This window comes from Meriones unguiculatus, chromosome 6 (assembly GCF_030254825.1).
Source record: "Meriones unguiculatus strain TT.TT164.6M chromosome 6, Bangor_MerUng_6.1, whole genome shotgun sequence".
Lineage (NCBI taxonomy): Eukaryota > Metazoa > Chordata > Mammalia > Rodentia > Muridae > Meriones > Meriones unguiculatus.
Window position 1 is genome coordinate 24,301,259 of NC_083354.1, and position 14,758 is coordinate 24,316,016.

Genomic DNA, 14,758 nt, shown 5'->3' on the forward strand with positions numbered 1-14,758 from the left:
CACACTTTGGAGACAGAAGCAGGCAGATCTCTGTGAGTTTGAGGACAGCCTGGTCTACAGAGTGAGTCCCAGGACAGACAGCCAGGGATACACAGAGAAACCCTGTCTCAAAATACCAAAAATAAATAATAAATGAATGAATAAATAAATAAACATGAAGCTCCGCTGACATGCAGTTGACAGACAATATGGTGGATGTTGCATGCAGTGTCCAGAGCAGGAAGTTTTGACATATGTGTGTGCTCTGTCCCCAGAACCTACATAGTAGAAAGACAGAACCAACCCATCCGTCGGCTGTTGTGAATTCCATGCCCCTCTCTCAATAAGCAAGTGTGAAAAATTGTAAGTGCATGTGGTAGGACACTTTTTTTTTTCAAGTCATCTATTTTTTCTTTATGTGTATGTATGTGCTCCACTGTGTGTGCCTGGTACCCAAAAATGCCAGAAAGGACACTGGATTACCTGGAACCGGAGTTAGGGATGGTTATGAGCCACCATGTGGGTGCTGGGAATGAACCTGGGGTCCTCTGCAAGAGCTGCAGGTGCTCTTAATCCTCACTCCATCTCTCCAGCCACGTGGCACACACGTAATCCCAGCACTAAAAGACAGGAAGATCCGAAGTTCACAGTGAGCCAAGTAGAAGGGAAGTTAAAAGGTCAGAGCAGAGCCGGTGGCTTAGTGGGTAGAGGTGTTTGCAGTGCCAGCCTGACCACTGGCCTAGAACCCCTCCACGGTCCACCCCACAAGCCAGATTCTGTGGCCTGCATCTAATTCTAGCACTCCTATGGCAAGACTGAGGCAGAAACAGAACTGACAAGACAGACGCTCACAGGCCAGCTCTCCTGGAGTGTGCAGCGTGGCCCATAAGGAACGGCGAGAGAGCTTGCCTCAACAAGGTGGAGACTGACAAGCAACCCCCGAAAGCTGTCCTCTGGTCTCTACACGTGTCACGGCATTGCAAGCACCTGTACACACACACCACACACATGCACACATACACACCTCATGCACTTGCACACACACACTAATAATATTTTTAAATTAAGTTATAAGAGTGAAAAAAAAATCAATGAAATAAAAACAAGAAAAATATTAAAAACGATGCCAGCCAGGAGACAAACATGTTAGAAAGATGAAGCCATGTTTTTCTGGACACATACATTTGACAGCATTTCTTGCGCTCACTCACAGAGAAACAGGTGCCACAACATGGTCCAATAATCATTAAGAATGTTGAAGCTGTCATGAAGCAAACGGCAAGTGCTCACAGGAAACAAGTCCTTCGTGGACTGGGCATGTTGGGTGTAGATGAGGTACAGAGGAACTCAGTGGGAGTGCTTGTCGCTGTGACCATTCCTCCCTGCCTGGAGAGAGCTGGGGTCCCCATCTGACACGCGGGCCCCATGAAAGAGAATAACGGCAGGGCCTGCCGCTGAGATCTAAGGAAGAGTGCCTGGGACTAGGAGGCCAGGACCTCAAGAAAGACACGGGGAGTGTGTTGAATGTTTTGTTGTAATAGTGAAATACCAGCCATTTGGGTGGTTTAAGTAAAAAAATAAATTCCCTGCAACTCAAGAGGCTGAAAGCCCTTGGTCAAAGGACAGGGAGGCTGGTTTTCTCAGAAGCTTTTCTCTCTGGCGCAGGTGGTCAGTCTTTTGTTGCCCCACCGTGACTCTTCCTGTGGATCCTCAGCCCTGGCATCGCTAGATCCCCTCCCCTCCGAGAACACCGGTCAGATTGGATGAGGGCCCATGATATTGGCCTCATTTTGTCACGATGACCGTGTGTGTGTACATGTGTGTGCCTAGAAGGCCGAAGGGCAACCTTGTACATCATTCCTTGGGCGGGTGCTCTTCATCTTGTTTTCAAAAGCTGGGTGTCTCACTGGCCTAGAACTCACTGGTTGGACTAGAGCGCTGGCCAGAGAGCCCCAGGGATCGCCTGTCTCTGCCTCTCTGATACTGGAATTACATGTGTCCACATACCACTAGGCCTCTTTGTTTGCTTCTACAAAGGATTCTGGGGATCAAATTCAGGTGCAAGGCACATGCAAGGCAAACACTTTACTGACCGGGCCATCTCCCAGCCTACTAACGACCTCTTAACAGCCTCTGCTTCCCTGTACAGTCCCGTTCTGAAGTGCTGGAAGTCAGTCAGTCAACATGAATTTAGCGACTCAGAACAAAATCAAGTGGCAACCAATGCTCATCCCTGAGCTGAGGGGACAGAGCTGGAACTTCCAGGAAGGTGGACTCATTCCAAGAAGATTTCCTGGAAGGGAAACTTTAAATTTTGGTCAAAGGGGAATTAGAAAGAAAGACTGGAAATTCCAGGCAAATGGAACAGCAAGAACACGAGCCTGGAAACAGGACGCGTTTCAGGAAAGATAAGCTGTGTGACTGTCTGGATGAATCACTGGGCCGATTGTCCAAGAAGGTGGAGTTAGGTTGTGAAAGGCCTTGGATGTCAGAGAGGCTCGGGGCTTGATTCTGCTGCAATAAGGAGCCACTGATAATATTTGGGCTCAAGAAAGAGGGGAGGGTTGTACCCTGGGCCATAAGTACGGAGGGAGCAAGCTTGCCATTTAGAGCATGTGCCAGAAGCCCCTGAGCTGCTGGTTACACACGGCTGGCGTCACCACCAGGCTCCGGAGTCAAAGCGCCTGGAACGGCACCTGAGGGGTTTTGTTTTTGTTTTATCTTGTCGCCCGGCTTCTCAGGCTGCTGCTCCTGGTGGCCCATGTGATTTAGGAACCGCTGGAACTTTATCCCGCAGAGTGAGGCAGGCAGGGGCGTGGCTCCGCCTCTTCCCTACCTTCACCCTGGAGGCCTAGAAGGCCAAGGCCTCAGTAGAGGTGGCGCCAGCTCCGGAGACTCATCTTGTGTCTGGTTGCCATGGCGCTGCACAGGAGGGCCAGTCAGGCTCCCTCCACCCCAGGAAGAGGCTCGATCACCGGGCCTCTGAGTTTTCCACAGCGCTGTTTTGGCTTTTGTTTGTTTGATTTTTGTTTTGTTTCGTTGTTGTTTTCTTGGTTTCGAAGCAAACACCAAATAGCCGAGTCGGCCCGCAATTCTAACCACAATGCTTTTCTTGCTCGGGCTGTGAGTCTAGGCTCGTCTTGGCCCCACCCACTTCGAGCCTTTGACTCCAGCCACGCCCACCCCGGCGAGGCCGGCCACCTCTGCCTTTGGCTCCGGTCAAACTCGCCCCTGCTACCCTGAGAAGAGCAATGTCCGCGAGTCCCTGCTCTCCTTCCCACTGGCTCAGGGAGGATACTCACCTCCTTTGTAAAACGCCACCTCCTCGGGTTGCTAGGAGGGCTAACTGGGGGTGAAGTCGGAAAGCCCCAGAATACTGTTAAGCCTCATGAGAGGCCCGCAAAGCTTCATTAACAGCTTTCCTTCTTACTACCTTTGCTCTTTTGGAGTGTCTTAGTCACTGGCCTCAAACGCTTTATTAATTTTTACCCCCACTGGGTATGGTAGAGAACGCTTCCAGGGCAGCGTTGGCTACACAGGGAGTTAGAGGCCAGTCTGCACTCCATGAGACCTAGCTTAGGAAAGACAAAATTCCATTGCAATTTAATTCAGACATTTAGAGAGAGAGAGAGAGAGAGAGAATAACCCAATTTAAGAGAAATAAAGCCTAGATACAGTGTCTTCTCAGCTTCAATTAAGCCGGCAAACCCTGTGTCCTGAGGTTTCTAGATGATCCTGGCTCCTACCTTCCCTGTACAGTCACAGGAAGTGAGAGATCAGGCAGCTCGAAAGCTGGCTCCTGCAACAAACTGCTTCAAGATCTCACTTGTGAAATCCAGGCATCAGGCCTACCCTGCTACTTTCTGTTTGGTGTCTTTCACCTAAGACTAAGGTATCTCCTAGAATTTCTTAACCATTCCTTGCTCTTTACATATGTCTTCTCTCTGCTTCGGATCCTCTGTGTTCATTCTTTTTTTTTCCCCCTCTCAGTTTAGGAGAGTTACCATCAAGACTGTAGTGTCCCACTGGGGTTTCAGTGGTGTGTGTGTGTGTGTGCATAAGCCCCTGAACACTTAGTCTGTAGGCCATGAACGCTATAGAGGTAACCAATGGTTCTTCCCTGCAGAGACACCCTGTAAGTGTGATTTCCTTTGATGCCCAGAAGCCTCTTTAAGCTCCTTTCTGCTCCTCATCTTTTCTTCCTGGGTCCCCATCTCTTACTGAGCTCCCCAAGAGAAGAGGCTCTCCCAAGGACTTCAGAGCCCATCCAAACACTAGCCAGGCCTGGCCCTGCGCAGCTTGTGGGGTCAGATTAGATCAGGAGTGTTCAGAGAGGTATGGCAAAAGACCTTCCTGGGGGCTCTGATGGAGACATATGTGACCTTTGCTGTTTGGGGGGGGGTAGCTCTGATGGAGACATGTATGACCTTTGCTGTTTGGGAGCAGATAGCCAAGTAGTGACTTCGTGGCCCCAGGCAGCTTTAGTTCAAGGAGCCGAGAGCATGTGCTCCTTTTGCGGCCCAGTTTCCCCATCTTGCTCTGAAGGAGGATCTTTGAGGAGACTCAGCCTCTACCTAATGGGGTCAATGGGGTCTTGGAGGCTCCAAAGGACCCTTGCCTCTTGGCGTTCTGAACTGTGTACTTTGTTTCATTGACCTGTTGATTATTTATTCAATGTGTATTTGTGTGTGTGTCTATAAGTGTGTCCACATGCCTGTGTGGGTTCCCCATGGAGGACAGAAGAGGGCACTGGATGCCCCAGAGCTGGACTTAGGGACAGTAGTGAGCCATCCACCATAGGTGCTGGGCACTGAACCCAGGTACTCTGAAAGAGCAGCAAGCTCTTCCCCACAGAGCTGTATCTCCAGCCCCAGCTTATTTTTAAAATTAACATGTGTGGGCAGAGGATACAACTCAGTCGCCGTAGCGCTTGCCTCACATCTATGAGGCCTTCACGGGGTTCAGTCTCCAGCATCATGGAAGCCACACATGATGGCCCCTAATCACAGCACTCAGTAAAAGCAGGCAGAAGGATAAGAAGTCCTTGTTACTGCGGTGGCGTGAATGGGAATGGCTGCCGTAGGGTCATAGGCTTAAATATTTGGCCCCCGTTGACGGAAGTGTTAGGAAGTGTGGCCTTACTGGAGGAGGCGTGTCACTCTGAGGTTTCAAAAGCCCACTCCATTCCAAGTTAGCTCTCTGCCTCATGGTGTGCCTTAAGATGCAAGCTCTCAGCACCCTGCCTGCAGGCCTACTCCCTACCACAACAGTCATGGATTCTAATCCTTTGAAATTCCTCAAATATATGCTTTCTTTCATAAGTTGCTTTGGTTGTAGCATCATATCAGTGATAGAAAAGTAATTAAGACAGCTGCATAGCAAGTTCAAGGCCAGTCCGGGCTGCCCAAGACTCTTCCTTCCCTTCAAAAATGTGCACTGAGCAGTAATCAGAGGAGATGAGTTCTGAGCTTCACATTAGGGACTTTTCAGCTCTTAGGTAGACTCAGAGTAGACATGGGGAGTCCTGTATAGGCTAGACAGGGCCGAGTGCCTTTTAACTCTGACCTGGACTTTCTTCAGCTCATTTCGGTTGATCTAAAGGGAAGTACATGCTAGTGAGCAGAGTGGGTGGGGCTCTGAGAGAATCTGGTGATGTGTGTGTGTGTGTGTGTGTGTGTGTGTGCGCGCGCGCGCACGTGTGTTGTTGTGGGGCCTGGTGTGATTCTGAAGTCTATAACATGATCAGGTCCTCAGGAGCTCCTACTACAGTAGGCCAGATGGCTAACTGATCAATCTCCTGTATCACTTGAACTCAGCTGAGAGTCAAATAAAAGGATGTGAAAACTGGGGTACCCAGAGGACAGCCCAGGAATACAGGCAGGGCCTTTGCTCTGGGTGCAAATTTTGCCCCCAGGACCTTAAGACCCACTCCTCAGCCAGCGGTGGTGGCATAGGCCTTCAATCCCAGCGCTCAGGAGGCAGAAGTAGGTGAATCTCTGTGAGTTTGAAGCCAGCCTGGTCTAGAAAGCACATCCAGGACAGCCAGGGCTATATAGAGAGAAACGCTGTCTCTAAAAACCAGCCAACCTACCAACCAACAAACAAAAGTTGGAAAACAAACAAATAAACAAACAAACAAACCTCATTCTTCCTCTCTTACAATGCTTTGAGCAAAATGCCACTTTCTCAACAAGACCAACTCAACCACCCTATTTAAATACTTCTTTCCACTTCGGTGTGAGGGCACCCATCTGCAATCGCAGATACAGGAGGTCACATTTGAAGCCAGCCTGGGCTAGATAGCAATATCCTGTCTATAATCAATTAAACAAACAAACAAACAAATCACACTCCCTCATACCCCAAACCCAATTACTTCTCCCTCTTATTCTTTTGGTTTGGTTTTTTGAGACAGGGTTTCTCTGTGTAGCCTTGGATGGCCTGGACTCACTCTGTAGACCAGGCTGGCTTTGAACTCACAGAGATCCATCTGCCTCTGCCTTCCAGACTGTTAGGATTACAGGAGTGTGCCACCGGGCCCAGCTCTAACTTTTATTCTTTTTCTTCTTATTTTTAACTTTAATTAATTAATTAATTAAATTTTGGTTTTTCAAGACAAAGTTTTTGTGGAGCCTTGGCTGTCCTGGACAGGGCTGGCCTCAAACTGAGAGATCTTATTACCTCTGCCTCCTGAGTGCTCCGATTAAGGTGTGCCACACCACCGCCCATCATCATCATCATCAACAACATCATCATCATCATCATCATCAACATCATCATCATCATCAACATCGTCATCGTCATCATCGTCGTCATCATCATCATCATCATCATCACTTCTATTGTGAATAGTAAAATAGGTAGAATAGTTCTGCTTTGTTTCTAGCCAAAGCACCAGCTCTCAGAGAAAGAGAGAATTCACCCTGGCTAGAGCTGACTTCCACTCCACAGGCTTTGATTCTGTTTGTTCCTTTCATACACTGGAAAGGAAGCTCTTTAGGGGAAGAACCCCATCCGCTTTGCTCTTTGCAGTGTTTCCAGTGTCTGGGGCAGGGACGGCAAACTGTCAGGCATTCAGTATCTGTGGCTCTGCTGGTGACAGGTGTGTGTTGGAGGAAAATCCCAGTGGATGTGACCTCAGGGAGCTGATGCTGCAGCCGTGGCCTAAGGGGTGCCCATGATGGATGTGGGTACCTGGGGGTATGAATCAGAGGCGGGACGACCTAAGAACATCTGAGATGCTTTCTTTTAGGGAGGGAAATTTGTATCCCAAATTTCTGCTCAGAGCCTGTCCTTGGGATGTCCATAGCTAAGCCCCAGTATCTGTGGGAATGGGAGAGGAGACACCAGGGGCTCTGTTGGAAGGCCGGTGTGCCAGGATGACATTTGGAGTTTAGAGGTGGGGGGTGGTCCTGTTGGCAAAAATGGAGGGCCACCTAAAGGCTCAGTGGCTAGGAGAAAGCAGCCAGCATGTTGATGTTTTGAAGAGGCAAGGCACCAGAAGTCCCTGGGATGGGACCAGAACAGTTTAAGCATCAGAGAAGAGAGAATGGTCCAGGTCCAGAGGTCAGAGAAGAGCCTGCCTACAAGGTTCCAAAGACCTCAAGGAGCTGGGGTAGAATTCTGGGGCCTCAGACAGCATGTAATGGTAATTAAAGGTGGCAAAAACAAAACAAAACAAAACAAAAAACTTGCACCTCAGAAGAACCTCCTCTCAGGGTTATTACTACACCAAGTACTGCAGGAGGAGCAGGTGTCCCCATCCTTTCTTGCACACACAGGGCAGAGACACTGGGTCACGTTGGTTATTTGGTTCCTTCTCTCACTGGCCCAGGCCTGACTCTACTCAGGGATTTAGGAACCTCTTGGGAATCAGTTCTGAATTATAATCTCAGACAAGGAAAAGGTGCACCGGAGAGGTGTACCAATTCTTTGGATTGTGGTTATGCCCAGCTGAAGGCCAGAGAAGCTTCCAGGAAGAGGAGCTTGGAGTTTGAAAGCTAGCTGATCACAGAGAGGCTCTGGATGCAGAAACTGAATACCAGAGGGACTATTTGCTTTAGCTCACCAGTGAGCTCTAAAGGCATTGTGGGTAGAGAAGGTGACCTACTGTACAGCAAAAGAAATAAAGATATTGTGACTAAATCCAGAGAGAGGGGGTGTATCTGTCCCTGAGAGCAGCCAGGCTAGGACTGGAGCTCAGAGCAGCTGGACCATTCAGAATTTCACACACTGATATTTCCCATCAGCTAATCCCAGGATCTCTCTCTCTCTCTCTCTCTCTCTCTCTCTCTCTCTCTCTCTCTCTCTCTCTCTCTCTCTTTCTGTGTTCACTGTGTATCTGGATGCCAGAGGTCAACATCAGATATCTTTTCCCATAATTTCTCTATTTTATTTCTTAACTTTATTTTTACTTATGTGTTTGAATCTGTGTGAGTGTGTATCACATGTGTGTAGCTGCCTGTGGAGGCCACAAGTGGGAATTGGTTTCTGTGGGGATCAGAAACCAGGGGGAGGTGGATGAGTGGCTACAGAGCCCACACAGAATCCAGGACATCGGACTCCAGAGCCCTGACTCACGGTGCAGATCTAACTTTATTGTGCAGTGTGTAAGCCAAGCAGACCACCCTCACTAGCCTCAAGAACCAACAACAATCAGCCAGGTTGGTGTAACTGTAAGGAAATGTGTGGCCAGGTCACCTCAGGAGACTTGTTAAAGAAGGAGAAGCTGTCACCACCCTGGCCTGAGATCCAGTTTGAGACTTCACTAGTGTGCGAGGAGTCCCTAGTGGATCAATACTGTGTGTAGGGATCAGGATTGCTGAGGAGCCGTAGGAGCTGCTAACACTTCACTGCCCTTCCCCATGGGCCTCCATAAAGCTTATCTTGACACTCCCCACAGGTTCCCCGTCTGCTTTAATTTCAAGGTTAAAAACTTCAGTAGGAGAGTTTAATGCGCTGATTTTGGAGGCGTATATTTTTAAAGCCGTATCAGGAAAAATATAATAAGTAAAACCGCAATTACTATGGCATAAACAAATACACTGCTGGGTGAAAGCAAAGAGGTGAGTTTGGAAGCCACATCCTGGAAGAAATGTCCCAGATCAGATAGGGTAACTACATCCACTCTGGTGGCATTTGTAGCCATTATCTCCCGATGGAGCTTATGAAGGAGAGAAAGGATGTATTCCAGGCCCCTTCTATATATTGGTGCTGGAGCTGTATGATGCTACTCTTATTATGGTGTGCTTGAAATCGAGCAGATAGCAATATACCTAGGATTTTGGGCTATGTGTACAAGAGCCCATAAATTACTGACATCATCTTGCAGCTGACCCAGTGGATGGTGAAGGTTAAGGACCTCCAGTTGAAGAGGCTGATTAGCTTGTAACTGTTTATCAAGAGCTCAGGCTCTAAATCTAGACATGTCATTTAGGTTGTCTGCTGTCTGAACAGAGTTTTTTTCAAGGCAATCACAGCTGTAGCGGTAGCCTCGGCTGTAGTAAGGCCCATTACAATAGCAGTGACAACAGCAGATAGACCTAAATCTCTCTCAGTACAAAACCGAGACGAGGTCTGTCCTGACAAAGACAGTCCCCTGTCCAACCCTCAGTGACGGCCACTGGAATCCAAGCCAGGGGGAAGAGTGCAAGGTTGTACAGAACCATTTAAGATGGAGGTGTGAGAAGAGGGAACCCAAAAGAGGAAAAGGAAGGGGGCCCTGACACAGGGGTGACCAATATATGTCAAATTTAGTTTGAGTGTCCCATGGGAGGTCCTGTTGAGCAATCAATAGTCCTCACTGAAAGGCTGACTGTGTTTCCCTCAAAAAGGGAACCCCAAATACTGGAGCTCCCAGTCGGAGAGGTCCCATCCTCCACATAAATTCCAAGAGTCACAAATTCCTGGATGGGCAGGGAGGGTGGAATTGTTCAGAAACCAAGTATTTTGAGGTGGAACAGGAAACGTCCTATTAGTTCCTGCCATGGAGCCACTGATAAGTGTCTGACTACCTCCCTCCAGGAAGAAAGAGAGAGAAAAGCACTCATCTTTCCATGTAACTTCGACCCAATTAGAGAAATGCCTGAAAGATACTTTAGCCAAAAAGACAAAGTCCACTGGGCAGGCAGACTCATCTAGGCGGAGACCCAGCAGTCCCGGGGGTGAAGGAGCCATTGAATGAGGAATACAGAGTGGAATTCACTGGAAATTGGTATTCATTCATCTGTGGGTTGTCAGTACCTGTGATTGGAAGCTGGGAATCTTGGCCTATGGGATGTAAAATAGGAGGATTTCTAACAGCAGCCCACAAGAGTGGGTGAGCATGTGCTGCAGAATTAGCAGTTAGAATGGCACACATGAGCAGAAATAGGCTGTGTGGCCCTGTCCCAGGCCCTTTGGGGAACAGTGTTTGGGCCGGACTCACAAGGGCCTTGAGGCTTCCCCAGGTAACTGGAGCTGTCTGCTGAGCCACCCTCACCACCTTTGCCCCCTCTGCCATCCTCCTCCAGATGGTCTGGCTTCTGGAACCATGAGCTCGTGACCTCCATCCTGTCCTTCATTTGGTAGATTCTGCAGAGCCGTCAGTTCTGTCATTTCCCTCAGAGCAGGTGTATGGCTTTAAGGAACCCAAACTGGTTCATCTGTTCCTTCTGGGAAAATACACACAAAACCTCGTCCCATGGTTAAGAGGGGGCCAGGACCCTTCCACATATTGTCCATTGGATCCCATCAGTAAGGAGCATAAGGAATCCCAAAGGTATGTGTTATATTAAATTCAGAGCAAAGGGCTATAAAAACAAAGCTAGTATATGATGGCCTATTGTCAGTCTAAATTGAATATGGCATGCCCATAACTAATACGGCAGTTTTAATGGCAGCAACAACCATTTTGGCATTTGACAAAGAGGAATGAGGAAAAGGTGTCAATAATGATGTGTACATATTTAAGACAACCAAACTCTGGAACTTGGGTCACATCCATTTGCCCCAAGCTGCTGGAACAAATATGGGATGGTCTGGTTGGCCCTTCCGTTGTATGGATGCTTACACACTGCACAGTAAACTTAGATCTGCACCTTGAATTAGTCCCCAGAGTCTGATTCCCGGGATTCTGCATGGGCTCCGTCTCCACTTATCCCCCTTCCTCTACTCCTGATCCCTACAGGTTCCCTTAGAGCTGGAGTTATAGGAGGTTATGAACTATTTCACATGGGTGTTGGGTTCTGAACTCAGGTTCTCCAGAAGCGCAGCCAATTGTTCTTTACAGCTGAACCATTTTCAGCTTCCCTCCACCTCAGATTTTGAGTCAGGATTTCTCAGTGAACCTGGAACTTGCTGCTTGAGCTATACTGACCCTCCAGCTAGCTCCAGGATTCTTCCTGACTCTAGAGGCCTTCCCAGTACTGGGGCTACAGGCACTTCCCACCACCTTTGATTTTACATGGCTACTGGGAGTCAAACTCATGCTTGCGTAGCAAGCACTTTAGCCACTGAGCTATCTCCCCAGCACCCCCTTCCTAAATAATAATCTACCTCAAAACTCCAGAGAGGATCCAAAACTTGGATATGTCTAGTCCAGGACTTGGACTAGAGATATGCTTCGGGCTCCTGACTGTTTGTTGTAAGGCAGATGAAGCCCAGCACAGAAAAGGATTTGTTAGGCTTTGAGTGCCAAGCCTTGGGCTGATCTCAGGGCTCCCCTACCCTGGCTTTGTAATCTTGGTCGGTACACTTCCCTTCTCTCCAGTTTTGGTCTAGTATCTCTAGGGAGCTGCAGGACAGAGGCCACCAGTGGGCATGGCACGGAGGTCTGCTGTGGATTGATGACAGCTCAGTGGGTAAAGGCGTGCACTGCCAATCCTAGCATTGGAGGTTGGTTCCCTGGAACCCCATGGAGGAAGGAGAGAACCGAGTCCCTTAAGTTGTCCTCTGATCCCACGCAAACATCGTGACACGCATCCCCCTCCAAAATAAGGAGAATGTAAACATTTTATGTTGGCTGTGACCTAGAAGGAGGCGTCGCTGTGAACCACAGTGGGCTAAGGACAAGAAGGCTGTTCTCCAGCCCTTACTGCAGTGGCTTTCACGAGCTCGCCAGGACCTTCCGGAAGTCCTTTACTGCATTCATTTAATGGGGTGTGGACTGGAACATTCTGGAGGGAAGAGCATCCTCTGGTTGTAGAGATAACGCTGGTGATAATGATGTCTTGCAAAACCATGAGGTTCAGATCCCAGAGTCTTTGAGAGCAATCAGGGCTTTGCAGGCAATGACACCACTGCGGCCTTGGCTTCTTCAGTGAACAGGCAGCCAGCTAACCACCCTGTACTAAGTGTTCAGGGGCCCTGAGCCAGGGCAGCCTCTGGATTCCCACTGCCGGGGAGCTGGGTGCCGCCTCGGGCTTATCACCTCCTGGCTCCCCAGCAGGCAGACTGTCTCCACTGCTGAGAGAAACTGATAAAGAGGACAGACCCTTGTGTTTACTGTGGCTTGGTCTGCGGAGAGGCAGGCCTCCCAGAGGCGGCCCTGTCTCCTCTGGGAACAGGCTGTCTGTTTGCCAAGATACCATCACATTCCTGCAGCCAGAGGCCACCCCAGGATGGGTGGGGGTGGGTTGGACAGAGGAGAAGGAAATAGGACAGCTGCAGGCTCTGTTCCCCTGAGGCCAGCTCTAAGGAGGTACATTGGGGGGATTCTCAGTTTTCAGCCTAACTGCTAAGAGCATTGCAAAGCCTTGCAAAGGGGCATGCACAGCCAACACTGGGCTCATCACTCTGTAGAATGTCCACTGGTGGTTGTGTCCAACCCAAAGTCCATGGGCTGCATGCCACTGAGGCTACTTAGGAATATTGCCCAACACAAAGTCATAAAGTTATTTACTATCACAAGGGTACTAATTTTTTTTGTAACTCTATTATGTTTCTTTAAAAAAAAAAGATTTATTTATTATTTATATAGTGTTCTACCTGCATGCCAGAAGAGAGCATCAGATCACATTATAGATGGTTGTGAGCCACCATGTGGTTGCTGGGAATTGAACTCAGAACCTTTGGAAGACCAGCTAGTGCTCTTAACCTCTGAGCCATCTCTCCAGCCCCTATTATGTGTTTCTTGACCATGAACTTTGTAAATGACAATATCATGTCACAATGTCAAAAGGTTGGACATGCTTGCACAACCTCCAAAACATTTGGTCAAAATTGATGCCTATGTTTCCAAACAGCTTTTCATTTAGCTGGCCGGGGATCATACAAGGCTTTGCAGAAGGGAGATGCTGTCAATATGAGGAGAACGTAGCGCCCATTGACTCTCTGCTGGCCTGGTCAGTTGACATTCATGGCCAACACTAAAATGGTGTTTGCTGGGTACTGCCAAGAGCACTCTGGGGCAGGGTAGGGAGATGAATTAGTGTATAAAATGCTTGCTGTCCAGGCGTGAGGACTGAGTTCAGTCCCCAGCACCCATGTGAAAAGCTGCCCATTGCGGTGTGCATGTGCAAAAGGGGTGGAGACAGGAGGAGCCTGGGCTCAGCAGCCACCAAGTCTCACTGAAACAGTAAGCTTCTGGGTCAGTGAGAGACGCTGCCTCAAAAAACAAAGTGGAGAGTGATAGGGGAGACACCAAGTTGAGGAATTAGAAGTTAGATTCCCTAAGAGGCAGACAGAGTAGATAAGATGGTCAACTTTCAACTTCCATCATAGCTGGCTTCTTCCTCTCCCTGCTGACCCGAGACAAAAGCCCACCAGCTGCAAACAAAGGCCTGGCAGGCCTTTTCTCTCTCCAGTAGGGTTGCCTTGACTGTATACCAGTTAGACAAGTCCAAGGCTGACTCAGGACTTGTTTGCCCATCAACCTTCCCCTCTTTGCTCAAATTGACCAACCCTAAATTTAGGAAGGAAGACCCTCAAAACAACTTAAAACCTCCAGCCATCTGGCCTTCAGCTTCCAGAGTCTTGCCTTTTAATTCCTTAATTGGCAGAAAAATAAAATGAATCTGAGCAAGACCCCTACACCTCACACAACCTCAGCCCCTAGCCTCCACACACAAACACACCCATACATACACCACAGACCACACAGAAACATAGGTTTATGACTGTGACAGCCATTTTGAAGCAGGTCACTGTCTCATTACGTAGTTGAGGATGCGGAGTCAAAGCCAGGGTAAGGCAGGAAGAAAGTGGGGTTGGGATTTAGAACACCTAGGCTGCAGACACTCCCCCACCCCTAGTTACTTTGAGCTGTCCTGCCAGCTCCAAAGGTGAATGGTAACAATCCCACAGTGCTCAGCAAGGTGTCTGCAGCTGCAGTGATGGCCAGCTTCAAGGAGAACTGGCTTTGGAGCTATTGCTTGGACCAACAGGAATTCTGCAGTGGAGTCTGAACTCACTGAGCCTCAGTTTCCCCACACAGTGCTACACAGTGGTGTGGTTCACCATTATCCTCTTAGCTAAACTGCCAAGGTCTTCAGGAGTTTGTCTGGGACTGCTCATCAAAGATCGCTACAGCAGGACTGCAGATGTTTCCTCAGAGAAGGAGTGGTAGGTGCCTCGCCCGAGTGTCTAGCCATCCCTCCCAACCAGTAGTAGGCAATTCTGTCCTAACTGCCTATAGCCTTAGGGTCTCTGGGCAGGGCCTAAGACTAGGAAAGGCTCCAGCTATCTGTACAGCCTTGGCGAAGCCATCAACCCGGCTGAGTGCTGGCCCTCCGATGTGGCCGTTTCAAGGTCACCTAAGCTCCTGACCATTGCTCTGTAAGTAAACCCAATAAACTCATTG

The 14,758-nt window shown here is 48.9% G+C and overlaps 1 long non-coding RNA gene across 2 annotated transcripts in view; it reads right to left on the reverse strand.

Annotated features, from left to right (window-relative positions):
• LOC132654609 (uncharacterized) overlaps positions 1 to 14,758 on the reverse strand; it is a 75,299-nt gene that overhangs the window by 33,091 nt on the left and 27,450 nt on the right. For both annotated transcript variants that reach the window (XR_009592256.1, XR_009592255.1), the window contains exon 4: positions 463 to 599. This is a non-coding gene — a long non-coding RNA (uncharacterized LOC132654609). The remainder of the gene's footprint in view (positions 1 to 462; positions 600 to 14,758) is intronic.